Source organism: Diplotaxodon limnothrissa, linkage group LG1, assembly GCF_057381915.1.
Source record: "Diplotaxodon limnothrissa isolate DT_005_m linkage group LG1, D_limnothrissa_male_GT1.1, whole genome shotgun sequence".
NCBI classification, from domain to species: Eukaryota; Metazoa; Chordata; class Actinopteri; order Cichliformes; family Cichlidae; genus Diplotaxodon; species Diplotaxodon limnothrissa.
This window is the reverse complement of record NC_140596.1, coordinates 11,413,151-11,435,470: the sequence shown is the minus strand read 5'-3', so window position 1 is coordinate 11,435,470 and position 22,320 is coordinate 11,413,151. Positions and strand designations below refer to the sequence as shown.

Below are 22,320 nucleotides of genomic sequence, written 5' to 3'. Positions count from 1 at the left end.
TAATTCTAAAGTGAAATTATCTTGTGGAAGAGTAGGTCGTATATGGGCAATTTAAAAAGGCCTTTATTTTGGAAAGCAAAATCAGAATGACTTGAAATTGACATGGTAACAACGCAAGGTTGGATTCTGTTGATCTAAAGTGAAATTATCCTGTGGAAACAGCAATTTTCATTTTTGTGGGGTTGTATACTGTCAATACAGAGTGAAATTATCCTGTGGAAACAAGAATTTTTCTTTTTAGAGCATTTTGAAATCGTTACAAAAGTAAGTCAGATATTGGCAATTTGATAAGGCTTTTATTTTGGAAGGCAAAATCAGAATGATATTATATAGATATGGTATCACTGTGGGGTTGGACAATTTTGATCGAAAGTGTAATTGCCCTGTGAAAACAGGAATCTTCCTTTTTACAGCATTTCGAAATCGTAAGAGTAAGTCAAATGTGGTCAATTTGAAAGTGTTATTACTTTGAAAGGCAAAATCAGCCTGACTCAAAATTTATATGGTATAATCGTGGGGTTGTATACTGTTGATCTAAAGTGGAATTATCCTGTGGAAACAGAAATCTTTCTTTTTAGAGCATTTTCAAATCGTTAAAAGAGTAGGTCGTATATGGGCAATTTAAAAAGGCCTTTATTTTGGAAGGCAAAATCAGACTGACTTGATTTTGATATGGTATCACTGTGGGGTTGTATACTGTTGATCTAAAGTTGAATTATCTTGTGGATTAGATGGACAACATTTGTGAATAGCAGTTTTCAGATCTTGCCACAGATTCTCGATTGGATTTAGACACCAGACAGGTCAGAGATAAAGTTATTGAGAAATTTAAAGCAGGTTTAGGTTACAAAAAGATTTCCCAAGCCCTGAACATCCCGAAGAGCACTGTTCAAGCGATCATTCAGAAATGGAAGGAGTATGGCACAACTGTAAACCTACCAAGACAAGGCCGTCCACCTAAACTCACAGGCCGAACAAGGAGAGCGCTGATCAGAAATGCAGCCAAGAGGCCATGGTGACTCTGGACAAGCTGCATAGATCTACAGCTCAGGTGGGGGAATCTGTCCATAGGACAACTATTAGCTGTGCACTGCACAAAGTTGGCCTTTATGGAAGAGTGGCAAGAAGAAAGCCATTGTTAACAGAAAACCATAAGAAGTCCCATTTGCAGTTTGCCACAAGCCATGTGGGGGACACAGCAAACATGTGGAAGAAGGTGCTCTGGTCAGATGAGACCAAAATGGAACTTTTTGGCCAAAATGTAAAACGCTATGTGTGGTGGAAAACTAACACTGCACATCACTCTGAACACACCATCCCCACTGTCAAATATGGTGGTGGCAGCATCATGCTCTGGGGGTGCTTCTCTTCAGCAGGGACAGGGAAGATGGATGGAGCCAAATACAGGGCAGTCTTGGAAGAAAACCTCTTGGAGTCTGCAAAAGACTTGAGACTGGGGCAGAGGTTCACCTTCCAGCAGGACAATGACCCTAAACATAAAGCCAGGGCAACAATGGAATGGTTTAAAACAAAACATATCCATGTGTTAGAATGGCCCAGTCAAAGTCCAGATCTAAATCCAATCGAGAATCTGTGGCAAGATCTGAAAACTGCTGTTTACAAACGCTGTCCATCTAATCTGACTGAGCTGGAGCTGTTTTGCAAAGAAGAATGGGCAAGAATTTCAGTCGCTAGATGTGCAAAGCTGGTAGGGACATACCCTAAAAGACTGGCAGCTGTAATTGCAGCAAAAGGTGGTTCTACAAAGTATTGACTCAGGGGGCTAAATAATTACGCACACCCCACTTTTCAGGTATTTATTTGTAAAAAATGTTTGGAATCATGTATGATTTTCGTTCCACTTCTCACGTGTACACCACTTTGTATTGGTCTTTCACGTGGAATTCCCAAAAAATTGATTCATGTTTGTGGCTGTAATGTGATAACATGTGGAAAAGTTCAAGGGGGCCGAATACTTTTGCAAGCCACTGTATGTTGAGTGCAGATAGATATATAGTGTATATAGTTATATAGGTATACATATCATACAACAATCCACCACACTACCACTCTAAACATGGGTTGAACACGATGGCTGCTACTATATTGATGTGACAGAATCTGTTCTCCACTCGTGACATTGGTGTACATGATGCTCTGTGATGCATCTGCATAATAAAGAGAGGGTGTTTTCTTTTTTCTTTTTTTTTTTTTAAATGACATCAGAAACAGCAGTATGCGACATTACGTGATGGCAGAGCTTCAGTTCATCCTTTTTTTTTTTTTTTTTTTTTTTTTTTAATAAATAGGACAGGGGGAATGAATGAGAGAAAGAGGGGGAGAGAAAGAAAGAAAACCAAAGGGGAGAAGAGACGGTGAGAAGGGGGGGGAAGAGAGAGAAAAAAAAAAAAGAACTCCTGGGTCACCTGTATGGAGAAAAAAAAAAAAAAAAAAAAAACAAACAAAAAAAACAAACAGAGGAGACAGCAAACAACAAAGAGCAACATAATAATAGAGAAAACAAAGCACCATCACAATAAACTAGCTAGTCATAGATATCAATATTTACTAAATAATAAACGATATTGTGCAGCACGCAAGATAGACAGCGCACAGTGTGCTTTGAGGCAGCAGCCAAGAAAGCTTTAGTCCGCGTCTGTGAATACCCATGTGTGCATACCTGTGTGGATCAGCATGCTTGCATTCCAAAGGTTTCTCCATGTAATGATCTGCTAGGGAGTGTGGGGGGGCCACAGCCCCGTCCTCCAGGGTGTGAAGCGGGTATGGAGGAGATCAAAACTCCAGACATCCAGAGGCCCCCAGAACACAAGAGACCATGGAAGACCAACAGAGGGGCAGCCGCGCCACTGTTCCAGTAAGAGCTGAGGAGAGTCCCAGATGAGGGCTCGCCCAGCAGCCGCGGAGCAGAAGTCAGGGGGAGTTGCAGTGACGCGCCCGTGAGCTCCGCCGGCCCCCAGCTGTGCCTGAGTGACCGAGCCCCAGGCCGAGAGGCCGGGGGCACCCCACCTCCAAAGGGGCCCGAGCGAGCCCCAGGCCCCAGGCCCCGACAAGCGGCCGCCAAGGAGTGAGCCGGTGTGTACCCGGACGCCCACCCCCAGACACAAAGAACCACCAACACACCGACACCTGAGGGAGTCCGCCACCGGCAGGGGAAGTGGTGGTGGGTGGAGATAGGCCTCCAAACCTTGGAGGGCCTGAGGTGTCCCCAGAGAGGTGGCGTCTGATACCCAACCTGACATATAGACACAGACATACAGGCACACACAGACACAAACATCCATTCCCACCCTCATGCTCTATTACCAGTTTGCTCTGTGTATATGTCTATGGAATGGCAGGGTGATTTTCCAGTGTTTGCGCTGAATAATGCTACTTGAAGTGCTTGATGAGTTGGTGAACTGTGTGATTAAGAGACTGAAATAGTGTTGTGCATGTTTTTATTCTTGTCTGCTTTGCCACAAATTTTGATTTAACTTCTTTCACAACTGAGCCTTTGCCTTGGGTTTGATGACTAAAGGCTCCACACTAAAACTGATGGAATAGATTGGAATCTCTGATTATTCACTCAGAATTATGCTTAGAAACTACAATCCAACTAATTAGGTTGCTTTGGAAGGTAACATTGTAATGTGTATCCAATTTTAAATGTGAATTTTCAATTTTCAATCGGCATATTCCCTTAATATCAATTACAAGGCATGTATGACATTATGATTGTGAGCTGAGCCCCCTAAAAGCTTGAACCTAGAATCACACCTGTCACTGGGTAAGATGAAAATAGCTGATATCAAGTCCATTATAGTAGCTGATGACCCAGGAAATATCCTTCTGTTTATCTCATTGCGAAATCTCATGCAGAGTACACACTTCACACTATTTAAACTGCTTTACTCTGCCTAGAGTTGCTGGCATATGTGGAATTCACTTTACACTCCACCTCCTTCTCAGCTCCACCTTTTGTGTTATATATTATATTAAAAAAAATACCAGGCTGCTTACATATTATATTTACAGGAGCTTCTCAGCCATGAAACCCATTCCAGCTTACAGTTTTGTGCTCATACTAATGTCAGAGGAGGTTTGGAAGCCTGCAGTTACATAGTCAGCAGAGTGTTGTTGACTTTTATGCACCATCTGCATCAGCAGTCAGTGATCCCACTAACATGCAGGCACATGCAAAGCTGAGGGCACTGGCTTCCATTTAGTAAGTATTTATTACCAAAAAAGTAAATCTTGTGGTTGGAAAGTCATTTCAAGTGTTTTATTTGTGCTCATTATTATGAAATCACAATATGCATTCAGAAATATTTTATGAAAATATAATTCTGAATAAAATCTCAATAAAATACTGTTAAGGAATATATTCTAAAACACTTCTTCAGTAAAGACTCAGAGAAGAGAAACACAGAACTCTTGCTAGCAAGGGCAGCCTCCCGACTGAGAGACTCGCGCCTGAGAAACTGCCCCGGTCTTTATTTTATACTTCAGTGAGCGTGTGTGTGTGTGTGTGTGTGTGTGTGTGTGTTGCTGATCAAAGGGTCATATAACATAAAAGCACAAAAGGTACATCCTTGGTCAGGAAAAGGGTGAGGAAGTCCAGCAGTTACAGCACTTAGACTAGAACAGACGTAGCTACGTTAATCCTACCATAAAACAATAAAACAAGGTACGAGCTCTCATGCTCCCAGGACGTGGGGGTGCATTCCTGGGGTGCACACCAAGCCTGCAGCCTGCTAGAGATCACACATCCTGTCACTACACAATTGATTATACGCCTCTAAGCATACATGGTTAAATATTTCCTAAAACAAATAACTACATGCAGTATTCTACCATATGCAAACTTATATCACTAAAAGATTATACTGAAAACTAAATACAATTTTCCATTGACAAATACAATAGAAATACAATGGGGTATTTGTCAAAGTGCTGCATTACTGAAATCCTCCATCACTCACGTTTCACTTTACGTTTACACATCCCAGTGTATATACACCTAATAAGGTAGAAAGTGGTTAAAAGCACAAGCAGCATAGCTCCAGCCAGGAACAAAACTACATCTACAGAGTGGTAGGAGTACCAGGGCATTCTGTAGGACTGTGCTTTCAGGTGAGCTGCTCCTTTGTGCCTCATGACAAACTCTATCCAGAAGAGCGCGTTATCCAGTGGCTTTACTGGCTTATCTCTGTGTAGCCTGGAAAGTCTCTGCATGTTCGTCCTGTACGAGGGATCATTCAGGACTTCCTCTATGGCCTTCAGGAAGTTGTTGTCTTTGTCCACTGTAGTTAATGTAAGTATCTTAGCTCCTCCTCTGTCTTTCAGACGTAGCAGGTTGTCATACTGATCAAAAAACACAGGTATTCCCACAACTGGGACTCCATGATAAATAGCTTCTTGGACTCCATTTGTTCCTCCATGTGCCACAAATAGTTTTAATTTTGGATGTCCCAAAAGGTCATTCTGTGGCATCCAGTCCACCAGTAAAGTGTTATTGCCCAGAGTGGCTGGTCTGTCACCTTTATACTTCCAGATCACTTTCTGTGGCAGTTTAGCAAAAGCTGCAGCGATCTCATTTGCCATGTCAGCAGGAAGTTCAGTTATTAAAGTCCCCAGAGACATGAGGATGAAGCCATGGTCTCCAGAACTCTCCACAAAGTCCTCCAAGTGCTGAGGCAGAGGTTTAGCAGGTTTGCACTGGAACCCTCCGATATAAACAACATTAGGCATTGTGGGCCGTGGGTACTCAAACACAAAGTCCACTCTCATCAGCCAAATGTCTGCATCAGTCATTAACTCATTAAAATCATAACCAGGCCCAAGATATTTGTCAGTTATTTTCTGGTATGCTAGTTTAGCCATCAGGTTGTTTTGTGTTTGTGTTATGATGTGTAAAACCATGTTTGTAACTCTCTGAGAAAAGGTCATCTTGTCAGTATACCCAGTTCCAGTCACAGGAATGTAAGATAATGGTGATGGAGCTATGGAAAAATGAGCATCTGCAGTTATTATCCAGCGAACATTATAAACCAAAGGAAGGTTGAGATATTTGGCCAGAATGACTCCACCACCCCACCAGGGGTCAGCGAGTATCACGTCAAACTTGCTTTCATTTAAGTTTCTCATCAACAGTTTGTCATCTACTATTGCTGTTACAAGTTCACCTATAGTTCTGTGAATGTCAACAAATTTGCTGAACAGCCCTACACCCTTATGGATAAAACCTGACAAGGAAAGAGCACCTTGTTCATATTCTATGAGCTTAGCCACCATTTTTGACATAATCTCCTGAGTCACAGGGTTTTCCACCGGAACTGTTAAAATATTATAACTAGAGGAAATATCCTTGATGTACCAGCTTTTACTGGAACACAGAATTGTTATGCTGTGTCCTCTAGAGTGCAAAGCCTTTAGTAGAATATCCATATTTACCCAGTGGCTGCCTTCTGAAGGAAACACTAAGATGTTACCTCCTTCACAGGCTCTGGGAATAGAAATGAGCAGCAGCAAAGCAGTGCAGCAATAGATCACCCTCATCTGAAATGAAGAAAAAAAAAATGAATTTACTGACATGAAAAAGATGTTCACAGTGGAAACGGACTATGAAAATTTCAAACTACATTTTTTTACTTTGTCAATGAAAAGTTTGAGAGTGATGCAATCACAAGCCATCCATATATGCTCTTGCACTTTCATGATTTATTAAGCAACTTTCTGTTTCATCACTGAAATTTTTGAATTTGTAATAATATTTATAATAACATATTTGAAGTTGGTACACGTTTTGTCATTGGTGCAGATAATTTATTAGCTTGAGGTAGGTTGCACGTTTTAAAAAGAAGGCGTGTAACTGCATAATTGGGAGGTTTTTTATTTTATTTTATTTTTTATTTAAATAATAAAAAGATACCGACAGCGAGCTGCTGAAAGCGGATGACGTAAGAGTCTACCGAATGTTGATTGTTTGACAAAATAGAGAAGCAGAGCCACTGAATGTAGAGAACGGAGCTACGACAGAGTTCACCGGGAACGGAAGAAGCACGAAACAAACAATAAAGATTAAAAACTGCAGTATTGAAAGTGCAGACGGTGGCTGCAATCGACACTTTTCATTGTTTTCAACGTTCTGCTTCGGCTCTTTGTATGCTATAACTCTGCTCTTCTCCGTGTCTGACTGATGGATCAACAATAGCATAAGCATGCGTAGCCCACACACCAGTTGTACCACATATTTTTGACACTACTTCTAAGGACAATAAACCCTCTCTGCAGCTAAACAGGAAGCCCCAACTACCCGGGGACTGGAGCAGAGACCCTCGGTGGTTTTCAACACAGTTTTTTTTTTTTTTTTTTTTTTTTTTGGGGGGGGGGGTCCCACAAAAACCCACAAAGCTTAAGAGTAGGCCACTAACTCCAGTCGCAATTTGAGCAGAGCTTTTACGTGGAGTAGCAAGGTTAAGTTAATTTTCCGTATATACAGTCACATTAACACAGAGCGTTTCTACTTACTGCTGGACGTTTGGTTTCTCCACACAAGAAATGTAAAGAGCCTGTTTTCCAGAGCGCCAATGAACGAAATCTGTTCAATTAATGTTGCTATGCAGGATAGAGAAGAACTGAATCACAATCCAGGATGCACACGCGGGGGCCCATCTCGTATATGTGTAACGGAGGAAACAGCCAATCAAATCGCAGCTTTTCAGGCATTGGAAAAAAATGGGGTTTTTTTTTACACTGAACTGTCTGAGCGCGGGTTCGAGTCCTGGTTGGGACAAAGTTTGTGTTACATTATTAAAAGTAGAGATGGACCGATCCGATATTACGTATCGGTATCGGTCCGATACTGATCTAAATTACTGGATCGGATATCGGAGAAAAATAAAAAATGTAATCCGATCCATTAAATATCACGAAAGCACCTCACAAAACTTGCAACACACCGTAACTCACCTCAGAACGTTAGCAGTCGGAGCAGTATGCGTCACGTGATAGAGCGGCTGTGGCATGCGGGACCTGTCGGTGGTCTGGATAGCATTTGGAGCTTCCCTAGCAACCTGGCATTTCATCTCCGACAAAGTTATCCCCGAGAGAAGTAAAGCACGTGTGTAAGTCCATCTCTGAATGTTTGTAAAGCATTCCCACGTTAAGCTTAACGAGCGACTGCCTCTCGCTCTCCGGCTGCTACTTCAATCGTGAAACTGCTTAAATGATCAGCTGATCGGCTTTTCTGTCGCGAGTCCGTCTCTCTTGTTTGTTTTTGGTCCACTTTGCACCAGAAAGAGGAAACCAGCGGCTGAACAACAGCAGCACGTTTAAGCTTGATAAGCTGTTGTTAGAATTTATTTAATATTACTTTCTACTCCAGGATCTTTTTCTACGTAGCTGACGGCTGGTAACTGTGCAGGGGCGGATCTAGCAAAGTTTAGCCAGGGGGGCCGATAGGGCATTAACTGGGAAAAGGGGGCACAAAGACATACTTTTCTTTCTTATTCTCATTTAAAATGTCTAGCTTTTAATAAATAATTATCTGACACCCAAAGTTTTAATTTGATGTAAAATGAATAGAAGTCAATTACTGTATATAGTGACTATTAAGTCTAATATAAATACCCTAGTAAGCTATAGTACTTTTTACTTTGGGAAGGTACCATCTGTGCAGTCTGCAATTTTGTTGAAGAAAGATGTTGAATCTATTTAATATTTCTTGAAAAAGAATTGATTTCTGTGCATTTTTTTTTCACACTGCATCAAATTAAGGTTGATTACGTCGAGTAAGCATCATGAGGTGGAGCGTGAGGGGTGGTTCCCTATTTTTTATTTATTTATTTTTGTTGTTGCTGGGAGTTGGAACCCTATTAGTTAGGTTGCTTAATATTTACGCTAAGTACTCTTTAAAATACCAGAATAGGGAGGATGGTGTAGGTCTAAGTTTATTAGATTGATCAGTATTGCTGAACTATGAAATATTTTTTTTGTATACAGGTATAACAGAATAGCTTTAGTGTAGTTGTTGTTTTAAACTTGAGTATGAACTTGCAGACTTGCAAAATGCAGCAAGATATTTTAAAAAACAGTTTTGTTGATTAAAAAACACTATATCGGATTCATATCGGTATCGGCAGATATCCAAATTTATGATATCGGTATCGGTATCGGACATAAAAAAGTGGTATCGTGCCATCTCTAATTAAAAGTTAAACACCATTTTCAATTTACTTATTGTGGATAACATTTATTTTTCACTTTGCTTTTAATTTTTATTTCATTATCATTTTATTTATATCATATAGTGTTATGGCCTGTGGGGCAATTTTTCTGCATTACGTACCTATACTGTCACAAAGTACATAACTCAGACTAAACTGTATCATCACAGTCTTGAGATGATACATACCAGACATATAGTCTACAATTATGGAGACATCCAACTTTTAATACAAAGACTAAAGCTAAAACTATAATACAGATACATTCTGATGACATAGAAAATGAAGCTTATACATAATTTAAACAAGGCATGTCTGTAATAAGTCATCTGTCTGCTTCCTGGTGGCTGTTAGTTTATATCTATTCATTTTCCAGCACAAACTCAGTACTGACATGATTACTTTATTCCAGTCATGCTCTTGCCAGCCTCCACTCTGCATGCTTTAAATCTGTTGCTCTTCTGCTTCTGCCATTCTGCGTTTCAGATCCGCAGCCATGCAGCCCGCCTCCTCTCCTTTCTTCTCCTCACTGTGGTCACTCAGAACCCTGTCCCAGCCTCCATCTTCATCTTCATTACTATCAGCATGTTGACTCTGGGGTGGTGGTTGTGCAAAATCCTGTCACTGCTGGGATTCTTTCTGCTATGATGGGTCATAACTGCCAAACAGTTACATTTATTTCTGTATCTCAATAAATCATGTTGAGTTTTTCCACATGATCTCTCCTTATTGAATTATTTTTGTAGATAAGCTTCAAGCTAGCAAGCAACAATACCTAAATCAAAAATATTATCACCAGAAGTGAGAAACTGTCTGCAGCTTCAGCTGTGTGCTGCATGTATTAAAGATAACTTTAGACATTGTGTGGGGGTCATGTCTGAAACAGGCTGTACAATCACACAGATAAAAGACAGCAGTCATGTTTCTAATAATATAAATGAAAACAGAAAGATTATGAAGATAAAAGCTGTGAGACTCCTCTAGAGAAAGGATGACTTGTTATCATTACATGAAGTGATTTAGAAATAATATGTAAGCTTTCAGGGCAGCACTCACAACTTATTAAAACTGATTACCTGATGGTGAGCACACACAGATATATAAACATATAGGTGAACTCTAAGAAGAAAACTGTGTTGATATTTTTGCAGAAAACTATTTATTTACACTTTTATATTTACAATCAGTTTATATTTATATAAACAAAAGAAACATTCACAACTAGAACAAAACTGTCTTATATACAATATCAACTGTTTCTCCCTTATTTACTGTTTTCTTCCACCATACAGCCAGCATACAACTATACTATTAGAGGAACATCACTGGAACGTGGCCAGAACACACAAAAACAAGAACAAGACAATATATAAAAGTTCAAGTTCAGGCTCATCTTTGCAGAGCAATTCATGGAAAACAATTGTACTCCAGTTCTGAAACCTTTCATTTGAAAACCTGTTTGCTCCTGAAGATCCTCTGGGTGTGGACCCTGCTGCTGCTGGCACAGTGACTAGTAATGCAGAGACAGAGGACAGGGACATATGAGACAGAAACAGATTTATCCATTATCACTTCTGACATTTAGTAATAACGCAGTACTTACAGCTCTGCAATTGTAGTTTTACAGGTGAGATGCTCAGCATTGTGTCCTCCAGGTCTTTATCCTCATCCATCCCTGTGATGGAGGCAACAATTAGACAAATATGTACTGAATTTATATTTCATGTCAACAATGTTATTAAAATATTATTAAAACAACTTACCAAGAGGTTGTTTAGTTGGGGCGTTTGTAGTAGCAGGCGCAGACTGCTACTTCTTCCGCAGGTACTGCTGCAGCTTATGAGGCCGTGTTCCTTGATTGCAGCTCTTCCTCATGATAAGGTCTGCATAGCCGTCACCTCTGCCGTCCCAAATCTCCTTCCAGGTGCTCTTGGCTAGTGAGCCAAAGCCAACCAGCTGATCATCCTCAGAGGCTTCTGCTGCAACACTCACTCTGCTGGTCTCGTAGCTCAGAAGAGTTTTTATCTCTGCAAAGCTGAGGGCTTACTGTACAAATGAATGCAAGCTCTCCTTGCCATGCCCTTCGCCACAGAGGTCCCTGCAGCCTCTTGCTTCTGGAGATCTTTGATCAGGTACATGGTGTCCCCGACATCATTCTCCAGAAGCCACCGGAAAGATTTCCCTTTATATTTTCCAAACTGCAGGATGTACTCTCCCTGCACTTCCTTCATATCAGAGGCATCCCCTCCTCTCTGATAGATGACAGTCAGAGCATCGTCCTCCCTCACAGGTGCAGACTTGTCCTGAAGCTTGGGGTCATTTTTAATCCTTCGAGCTTCTTTTGACGAGTCCTGGAGAAGGTATCTAAGTCGCCCCTTGCGGAACGCCACAGAGATTTTCCCTGGATATGGCGCAACTTTCTTCTGCATCTTGACATGCAGTGAAAAAATAAACAATTATATTAAACAAAATTGATTCCAAACACAAACAAAGACATTTTAGGTTATAATCTTGCTGCACATTGTGGCTGGGTTTAAACAGCAGGATGCAGGAGAACAATAAAGAGACACAATTGGAAAGAACATTGACAACATTTGCAATAAAAGTGTTTTTTCCTCCAGGTATAACAAACTGTTCTGTCTGTAAATAAAAACCTTTCATGGTTGAATGATTATTAGCATATCTGCAAAATTTGTGGTAACTGCTTAGTAGTCATGGCACATAAGAATTGCTGGTAGATTAACAACATATATGTATTTAAGCTATCGTGTTTATTCATACACGAGTGGGCATTGCTCATGTTATAGAGATATCAAAACAGATTTTCGCATTGATAAGGTGACTGACCATTACAACATGAAAGCAATACATTTTCTTTTAAAGCAGGTTCAGTTATTTAGCATGTCATCTCATAACAAGACACTTATTGGTTATTTAATTGTACCACATTAGGGCTGGGCCATAGTATACCGTTCACGGTAATACCGGTATAATGTTAGGCAACGATAGGAAAATGAAATATCGTGATAGAATATGAGTAAAACGCGCATGCGCAGTGCCTTTGTTTTCATACGCACATGGCCGATTGTTGAGTGAAACAGATGAACCAGAATTGGTTTGTAAAAACTTCAGTGATGTGGACCTGGTTTGGTGTTTGTCCGTCAGATACACAACAAAGCACATTTTTTTGCAGAACATGCAAGCGGCCGTCGTTATTGTCGTATTTGTCGGACTAAGATGCTCTTAAATCTGGGAGTAATCTGGGTCCTAAACTCCGTATATTTCAGGTCAAACGAACACTGCAGCATCACTGAGAGTTAAAAACTGTCTAAATTCTTTCATCTTTAATAAAACGATCAGCATTGCTGCGGTTCGAGCCCCGGCTTGGACAGTCTCGGTCGTTGTGTCCTTGGGCAAGACACTTCACCCGTTGCCTACTGGTGGTGGTCAGAGGGCCCGGTGGCGCCAGTGTCCGGCAGCCTCGCCTCTGTCAGTGCACCCCAGGGTGGCTGTGGCTACAATGTAGCTTGCCATCACCAGTGTGTGAATGTGTGTGTGAATGGGTGGATGACTGGATATGTAAAGCGCTTTGGGGTCCTTAGGGACTAGTAAAGCGCTATATAAATACAGGCCATTTACCATTTAATGAGTCACTCACCAAAGTGAATCGGGTTTTGAGTCATTTGATTCACTGAGTCAGTTGACCAGAGAGTGCAAAAAATTTACATTTTCACTCAAACTTAATTTGTTTCTCTTTTCATGTAAATCCCACTGCTAAGATGAATGATTCTAAAAAAAACAACAACTATTTTATAGAGCAAAAAAAGAGCAAAAACATTTCTAAAATTAAGCAATTTCCCATCAAAATTGCTTAATAAACATTTATTTTGTTTATTTTAATTTAATTTGTATTTTCCTTAAATGTGTTAAATATATATTTTCTCATCTAAATGTCCACTGAGCTGTGCGCCAGGGGGCGGTAATGCGCCTTAACATTGGTTGCCAACCAAGAAGAAGAAGAAGCTGTGAGCCAGGAGGGAGGGGGTGAGTGAGTGATTCGTTCGCTCGCTCTATGATTCAGCACAGGAGGGAGGGGGTGAGCGAGTCCTGAGTGATTCGCTTAAGCTTACGATTCAGCACAGGAGGGAGGGGGTTAGTGAGTCCTGAGTGATTCGTTCGCTCTTTGATTCAGCACAGGAGGGAGGGGGTTAGTGAGTCCTGAGTGATTCGTTCGCTCTTTGATTCAGCACAGGAGAGAGGGGGTTAGTGAGTGAGTGAGTGAGTGATTCGTTCGCTCTATGATTCAGCACAGGAGGGAGGGGGTGAGCGAGTCCTGAGTGATTCGTTTATGCTTACGATTCAGCACAGGAAGGGAGGGGGTGAGTAGCTCAAATGTGTTGTTACCATGTTAGCAGCGCGATGCTACTCTGAACCGAGGAGCTATTTTCTTGATGTGAGCTTCTACTCAGGGTTTTTTCTTCCAGTTCAGGGCAGAAATGCTTTTGTTACGAAACTGACTGTTGTTTTTCCCCCCACAATTTTAATTATAAGCTAGATATATTTCTACTAATGGAATTAGTTTGCTAACAGCAACAGGGATCAGTCAGTGAGTCAGTTGGGCTTGTGAATCATGATTCACGAGTCAGTAAAGTGATTCTCGAGTATTGAACGATTCGTTCACGAATCGAACATCACTAGGGTTAGTGAGTGAGTGAGTGATTCATTCGCTCTATGATTCAGCACAGGAGGGAGGGGGTGAGCGAGTCCTGAGTGATTTGCTTACGCTTACGATTCAACACAGGAAGGGAGGGGGTGAGTAGCTCAAATGTGTTGTTAGCATGTTAGCAGAGCGATGCTACTGTGAACCGAGGAGCTATTTTCTTGATGTGAGCTTCTACTCTGGGTTTTTTCTTCCAGTTCAGAGCAGAAATGCTTTTGTTAAGAAACTGGCTGTTGTTCCCCCCCCCGCAATTTTAATTATAAGCTAGATATATTTCTACTAAGCGAACTAGTTTGCTAACAGACACAGGAATGAGTCAGTGAGTCAGTTGGGCTTGTGAATCATGATTCACGAGTTAGTAAAGTGATTCTCGAGTATTGAATGATTCGTTCACGAATCGAACATCACTACAGCTCTGCTATCACTTCCAACATAAATGAAGACAGGAAACTAAACAGCAGTGACGTTTGTAGGGTTACTGAAGTTGGGCTAGCTGGTATATAATGATGTGCTACGTGATCGCTAGCGACACAGCTATGTTAGCATAACATAAACAGTGAAGCTGGAGGACGAACACTAACACTTTTCCACTTATAAAAGTTAACGTTAAGGTTCCTGATAGTTAGAGACAAATGCAATCGCATGGCAGGATGCTGTAAACAGACCGAACTTCAGTCAGGAGAACAACTGAGATAATCCATCCACAATACAAGGTTAGTCATTAATATACTGCAACAACATGGGAATAGAGCAGCTGCCAGAGAATTCAACATTAATGAATCAATGGTACAGAAGTGGAGGAAGCAAGAAGATTGAGTTTAATAAAGTTTGATTTATCTGACTGCTTTGTTTCGCTTAATGTGCGTTATAATCCCGTGCACCTTATGGTCCGAAAAATACGTACTGCACACTGCAGTTTAATGTTGCAAAGCACCTCTTTTTAACTTCAGTGGATATTATACATGGTTATGCTCAGGATATGTCAGCCCATTTCTACTGGAAATGCCTTTTGGTTAAACTTTCAGCAAGGAATTTGCATTTGCACTGTTACATTTTTATAAAGCTTTAATGTACATAAAAACCAGCTTGTTTAAGTGAAAATAAATGGAAGGTTGCGCTAGTAATGTTGTGGAGTTGTATTTTGTCTCGCATCAATTATATCGTTATCGCAAATTTTCAAATATATATCGTGATAAATATTTTTGGCCATATCGCCCTGCTCTATACCACATTATAGTAATGTCAGTGTCATAGCAGTCGGAAACCTACAAAGTTTATTTAATGGCAAAACACGTCAATGAAACACGCAATTTGTTTAAGGATCACGTTCATTCATTTTTTACCGTGCCACTTTACAACAGCAGATAAACTCCCACCGTCTTTAACTGAGCGATGGATGCTTCGGAAATGCAATCGCAACACGCCTATTACCTGTAATATACACCTGTAAATGTATTCTGTTGGCTTACTGTTATTTCAAACGACGTTCCTTACCTTTGATCAATAAATGAGGAGCGTTGGGGTGTGTTGCGAGTGTTGAGTTACTTGTTTTCTCTCCCGAAACGTAAAAGAGGAGATTTTTTTAAAAGTGCCGCCGCATCTCAAACTCGCAACAGCGCCGGAAGACCGTAGTGGCCAAAAATATATTACATCCGTAGTGGTTTAGCACTACCAAAGAGAATGAATGGGAAACGGTTTAGGCCGTTTAGCTAAACAATCCCAGGCTCCCGGACATTCTGAATATTCTAAACCAATTCTGAATCACCAGAAGATCAGTAGAGAACATTAGATTATTAGAGCTAGGAAGAGAGGTGTTTTGGTTTTCTGTCTCTTACAGAGAAAGGAACAGACACCAGACGAGGTCACAGATATACGAGGATCCTTCGCAGCAGAGACAGACACAGTGACTGCCGAGACACAAACTGGGTTCAAGTGTCATGGCGTTTGGGCTCCGATTAGTCACCTCAAAAGAATGGATCCCATAAACACAGCAATAACCATGAAGGGGTTGGCGGAAATCCAGGAACACCAGACCAACGAGGTTCGAGAGGCTCTTGGTCAAAAGGGGGACACGTTCCTGTTCATTTTTCTGGGGGACACAGTTGTGACCCGAGGATACACAGATTGTTGTTTGACATCGGGGCAGAATAATCCCCTGATCTGTGCAGCGACTGAAGGGTTGTCTAACCCCTGAGGTTGAAGAAAGAAGAGCAGAGGATCACGCAAATGGAAGACACTGGTGGCTGCAGAAATTAAATACAGGCTAAAAGCTCCTCGGACAGAGGTTCTAGTCTGAGTACGTCTGAAGGGTATAAGGTAGCACCAAAATAAAGCTGTGGGAGAACTGGGGAGTGTCATCTGTACCTGCTATTGTTGTAATAATAGTTTTTCTTGCATCTGAACTGCGCAAACACAGAGGTCATCTCACATATGGTTCACCCAACAGGGGGACAAAGGGCCTCAGGGGTAAGAAGAAATGAACCCGGCCACACTGAATTGCAGAGTGTAGGTGAGCTCTTTATTCTAAAGAGCTCAACAGGGGGACTGTGGGATTATAATATTATTTTATGCCATGTTAGACCCCTAATTAAAGACTGTGAATTATTATGTAGTTCTAGTTTGCATTATGCTCCTGAATTAGAAGAAGGTGATAACTATTGCATTTGTTAAACTGATTTGCATTACATTAGACTGCTGATTTATTGTGAATGAATGATATTGTTTTATGATGCATTATACTGCTGAGTTATAAGAAATACTGTTCGCAGAAAGTCATCGCCTTATTTGTCTGATTAGAAGAGAACAGAACATACTGGAGTATAGAGGCTATAAGAGTTTAATCAATGCTCCACCATTTTGAGATCTGATGCTGTCTGCGTACGGTGTCCATCTCCCACGCGTGTGATCATTAAAATCATCGTTTGACTCAACCCGGATGGACCAGTGTTGTTATTGTGGTTTTTCCTCTTGTATCCATCCCCAATATTTGAATCCGTAACACCAGCAATTACAATTCAAGTCGACTGAGGAAGATGGAGACAGAGAGAGAGGCCCGAGAGGTTGTACACGAACCAAAAGAACAAGTGAACAAATAATGAAGCTAGCTGAAAAAAAGCCCTGCATTTTTAACAAAGTAATTTTTCATGTATTTCATCTGTGCTTTGCATGCTTTTCCAGTAGCAAACTTAAAAAATATTGATAATAATTGTAGCATTTTACACGATTCATACCACTCTAAACATGGGTTGAACACGATGGCTGCCACTATATTGATGTGACAGAATCTTTTCTCCACTCTCAACATTGGTGTACATGATGCTCTGTGATGCCTACTGCATCTGGTGTTGAAATCTCCCAATTCTTTTAATCTTTGGGCTGAAGGAAGGACAATACTCAGTGTATAAATGCTCAATCAATAATCATTTATTTCCATACAATTCAACACAAAGAGCATTAGAACCATCATGATGGGGAGACCTGCCTGCAGAGGGTCACAGCGGGTCTCCAAATGGTGGCGGGTTACACAGCCTCTTATAGCTCCTAGCGGCCCCCACCTAGTCGTAAAAGCCTAAACATTCACATTCTTTCTCTCTTACGGTGCCTAAGTTATGACCTCGGCTCCCTGTCTTTCTGCTCTCTGTAAGGTGGGGGTATGGAATGTGGTTTATCTCTTCTGCCCTAGACACCAAGTCTCCTGCTTACAACCTTCTTTTTATGATTCAACAATAAAGCATGTCAAGAAAACAGTGTAATACATTCACAGCAGATCAAGGATACAGAGTGATGCACACTTATCTAAGGAACTACAAAAATGATTATGTTCTTTTAACCCAAAAGTATAATGAGGACTAAACTACATACACAGCACACCATCTAAACTAAAGGATAATATATGTCCTACAGCTGTTATCATAATTCAACTACTTTGATTACATATATAAGGTAACATATGATAACAGAATAATATAACACTGGGTAAAATGAAAATAGCTGATATCAAGTCTATTATAGTAGCTGATGACCCAGGAAATATCTCATTGTGAAATTTCATGCAGAGTACACACTTTACACTATTTTAACTGCTTTACTCAGCCTAGAGTTGCTGGCATATGTGGAATTCACTTCCATTTGTTCCTCCATGTGCCACAAATAGTTTTAATTTTGGATGTCCTAAAAGGTCATTCTGTGGCATCCAGTCCACCAGTAAAGTGTTATTGCCCAGAGTGGCTGGTCTGTCACCTTTATACTTCCAGATCACTTTCTGTGGTAGTTTAGCAAAAGCTGCAGCGATCTCATTTGCCATGTCAGCAGGAAGTTCAGTCACAAAAGTCCCCAAAGACATGAGGATGAAGCCATGGTCCCCAGAACTCTGCACAAAGTCCTCCAAGTGCTGAGGCAGAGGTTTAGCAGGTTTGCACTGGAACCCTCCAATATAAACAACATTAGGCATTGTGGGCCGTGGGTACTCAAACACAAAGTCCACACTCATCAGCCAAATGTCTGCATCAGTCATTAACTCATTAAAATCATAACCAGGCCCAAGATATTTGTCAGTTATTTTCTGGTATACTAGTTTAGCCACCAGGTTGTTTTGTGTTTGTGTTATGATGTGTAAAACCACGTTTGTAACTCGCTGAGAAAAGGTCATCTTGTCAGTATACCCAGTTCCAGTCACAGGAATGTAAGATAATGGTGATGGAGCTATGGAAAAATGAGCATCTGCAGTTATTACCCAGCGAACATTATAAACCAAAGGAAGGTTGAGATATTTGGCCAGAATGACTCCACCACCCCAGCCAACACGTTCTCACTCCCAACTCGTCAAACGTGTGAGGCATGGTCAGGCTCCCTCTGCTTCACTTATGGACGCGCAGGGTACCCCCCTCGCGTCGGGAATTGACGTGAAGGGTCCTCCGATTGAAGAGATTGCCGCGGAAGTGCCTGTTGTCGGTATATTTAGACATTTTCCAAATCACATTGTAGTGACGTATACAGAACACAATAAATTATATAATGTAAACAACTACCTGAAAAACAGGTAGAACGATACTTTTGTATCGTTTATTGCATTTATGGAGGGAGTGATGTATGCTGGGTAATGGCACAGCTAGCTACTGGGTGACTTTATTCACCCGCTTCGGCTGTTATCAGTCCATACAATGGGCGTTATTAGCACAAATCAGTCCCATAGATATGGGCCATCTCCTGCTAGATTGTTCAGAAGGTTGTTCTCATCCATCCAGATGGAGGATCACTAACAGGAGCGTGGGAAGACTCCAGAATCCACTCTGGCTGGAATCCGGTGGATATGCAGTGTGTACAGGTAAGACCATTTAAACGGACAGCATTTATAGAATGACTATTAAAAGTCAGCGAGTGTCAGTAATGTTAATGTGGTTATCTTAGTAATACACCGAGTGCTAATATAACAGCTTTAAGATGCATTTGTAGATATTATTACGTGTTTTACCGTCTTTATGGTGCTAGCTTAAAGTTACGGCGTAAACGTTAGCTTATATTGGAGGAAAGCTGTTACTGTTTAAACGATGTTAGCACAGAAATATTAGCTTCTGTCATGACTGATGAAGTTACTAGTTAATAAAGTTTTCAGTAAAGTGTTTAATGGCAGCCACAGATTGACAGCAAATATCTCGATTAGCTTCAGTGCATAATAAATATGTGCAAGTTTCAGTGCTTCGTTTAAACTGTAAGATACTTATACTGACCCAGGGTCAGTGTAAAATACAATCCTAGCTGTGTGAACAAAGCCACTGTAAATTTAATCCTGCATGACAAACCTCAGGATGCAGGCTATTATTAATCTTTCCTGCTGGCACACCTGTCACACCTGAGAGTCAGCTAGAAACTTACAGTGACGTGGACATCATGCAAAGACTGCCAGACTCTGTAATACTGCAAATGATCAGTGACTCAGGTTAACACTAAACTTTAAACGGCACCTCTGTGTCTGTGTGTGCTGAACATCTAGGTTTGAGTCAGACTGCATCAGCTGAAGCTGTTATTTGTATATATCAGTATTTTTTATTCAGGTGTGGGGAAAATACGTAAGACTGCAGTGAAGCGATGTACCAGATTAATCCCTGGCCAAAGGTATCGTACTTAAATCAGACTACTGATCCAGCCACATCAGCCTTTTGTGAGGTCTGTTTAAAGTAGACTAAAAGTGAACTGCAGGTTCCTGAGAGGTGGACTGTGAGCACAGAAACACATGTTCATACATACAGCTGCAGCAAACTTACATTAATTTTAAATAGATTTGTTACTCTGATGTCTGTCTCTGTGTTAGTCCTCTGACAGACTGGTGACCTGTCCAGGTGTGCTCTACCTGTGACTACTGGGACAGGCTCTAGCCTCTGTAATAGAAATGTTCTGTTATTCTCATTTTAAGTATTCAAGTGCTTATGCATATGCTTAGTTGTGACACTGTTATAGACTGTTCAGTGAAAGTTTCTAAAACTAGATGAACTTACTTCAGCGTCAGCAGTTTGAGAAAACAACTCCCTTTACAGGTGCTGATAAGGCCAAGGGCACAAAACAGCTTAACCATTGATCCGTTGAAGTGTGGTAGGATCAGTTTGTAACTTCCTCCCTCTTCCTTGGAATGCATAAAGGAGTAGGAGCACCACTTCTGTGGCAGCGCTGACATGACTGAACTGTGATGTTTGATGTGTGTTGGCGCAGTAATAAATAGCTTGATCACAGCTCTTTCTGTGTTGCAGACTTTATTTCAAAAATTCCACGACTCCCCCCCCCCCCCCCCCCCCACCCTCCCACTGTGAACCTGAATTGAATATTCAGAAGACATTTGTTTAAATAGTTCTACAAATCTGAGCTGTTGGTGTGTCCTTGGATTGTGTGGTAATAATATTAGAGCCTGCAATCTTTCTTACTGAATCTCTACTATGAGTCATGTTACCTGAGATTAATTCTATGTTTACCTGTCAGCCTGGACGAATGTGCTGTGTGAAGGAAATTAAATTAAATCAGATCTGAACTGCGTACATTTGAGGAACCTGTTCATATTTAATTGAAATATGAACCAGTGATTTTTTTGATTGCTGATTCCAAGATAGTCTTTGTGGAAATCCTGTTTGGCTTTTTGTCATTTTAATTCTCTTCTCTGTTTTCCAGAACAGTTCTCCACAGTCGCTGTCCACATGGGTCAGTGGGACCAAGAAGCACTCTGCTAATGTGGGACTCTGACCAGCAACATCCAGCAGGACCCAGACAGCGTTTTCTATCTCCCAGCTGGAGTTTTTTGTTTGTCTGTGACTGGAGAGTCAGATTTTTGTTGAGCTTCACACTTGCAGAGGTAAGTCAGTTTGCAGAGATCCCTCCCACCCTGGCTTTTATGTGCTAGATTTCTTATCTGAAACGGTAATATTTCAGTGACTGCTGCTTCTACACTCTACTGATCCCTGATGGGAGAATCATCAATTTTGCCAACAAAGAAGCCTGGTGGATGTTTGTTTACAGTCTGATGATGGGACATCATGCTCTGCATCTTCAAAGTTTGCCTCCTCATTATTATTCATACCCAGTAATGTGAAGTATGCTCATATCTACTATAACTGAACCAACCTGGTGCTCTTCATTTATGGAGGCTGTTGAGTCTGAATGTTGGATGTTGTGTATCTCGTGTTCTCTGGGCTTTGTTGTCCTCAGTCTTTTTGCAGGATCAGAAAACAAAACCAGGAGGCGCGTAAATGTTTCTTTTCCATGATGTTTCTTCAAATGTTTCTTCTGGATGATGATAAGACTGTGACACAGGATGCCACCTTTGGTCTTGTGATGAAGCAAAGCTCAGGAAGAAGTGTGATTAAATGGTACCCACATGTGTGCTGCTGAGAAGGATGTACAGGGGCACCTGCAGCCAAATCCAAGCTTCAGGTTAGTTGTAGTTGCAGAACGCTATAGACTGAGACAGCTGAGGCATCAAATGTTTGATTAAACGGATGAAAAAGAGAAGTTTCTTCCCTATAATTATCACTTCTTAAAATCTGTAGCAACTTCAAGTCTGTCAGCGTGCTGAGCATGCTCAGAATGTGACAATATATTTTTGTTCAATATTTAATTTCTTTCAGTTGCAATTGTTAAATGAAAAAAAAATAAAAATATATTCTTATATAATTTAGCAAACTAATTTATCAAAAGAAATATACATATATCTGTATTAGTTTTAATAAATTAATTTGACAGCTGTATTGAAAATACCATATTGTATTCATACAGAATCAGTTTGGTATCATTGTTTGTCTTTTCACTGATTGTTGAAACTAAGAGCTACTTTGATCTGTTTAGATCTAAAGTATCCAAAGTTGAGCTCTGATGTTTCTTCACCCTTGTGTGTGT

The 22,320-nt window shown here is 40.8% G+C and overlaps 3 pseudogenes; all 3 read right to left on the bottom strand.

Annotated features, from left to right (window-relative positions):
* Window positions 1-4,974: 4,974 nt before the first annotated feature.
* LOC146639435 (UDP-glucuronosyltransferase 2C1 pseudogene) lies at window positions 4,975-6,558 on the bottom strand (annotated as a pseudogene).
* Window positions 6,559-9,671: 3,113 nt separating this feature from the next.
* Window positions 9,672-11,656, bottom strand: LOC146639434 (uncharacterized; annotated as a pseudogene).
* Window positions 11,657-18,040: 6,384 nt separating this feature from the next.
* LOC146639433 (UDP-glucuronosyltransferase 2B14 pseudogene) lies at window positions 18,041-18,595 on the bottom strand (annotated as a pseudogene).
* Between the last annotated feature and the right edge of the window lie 3,725 nt (window positions 18,596-22,320).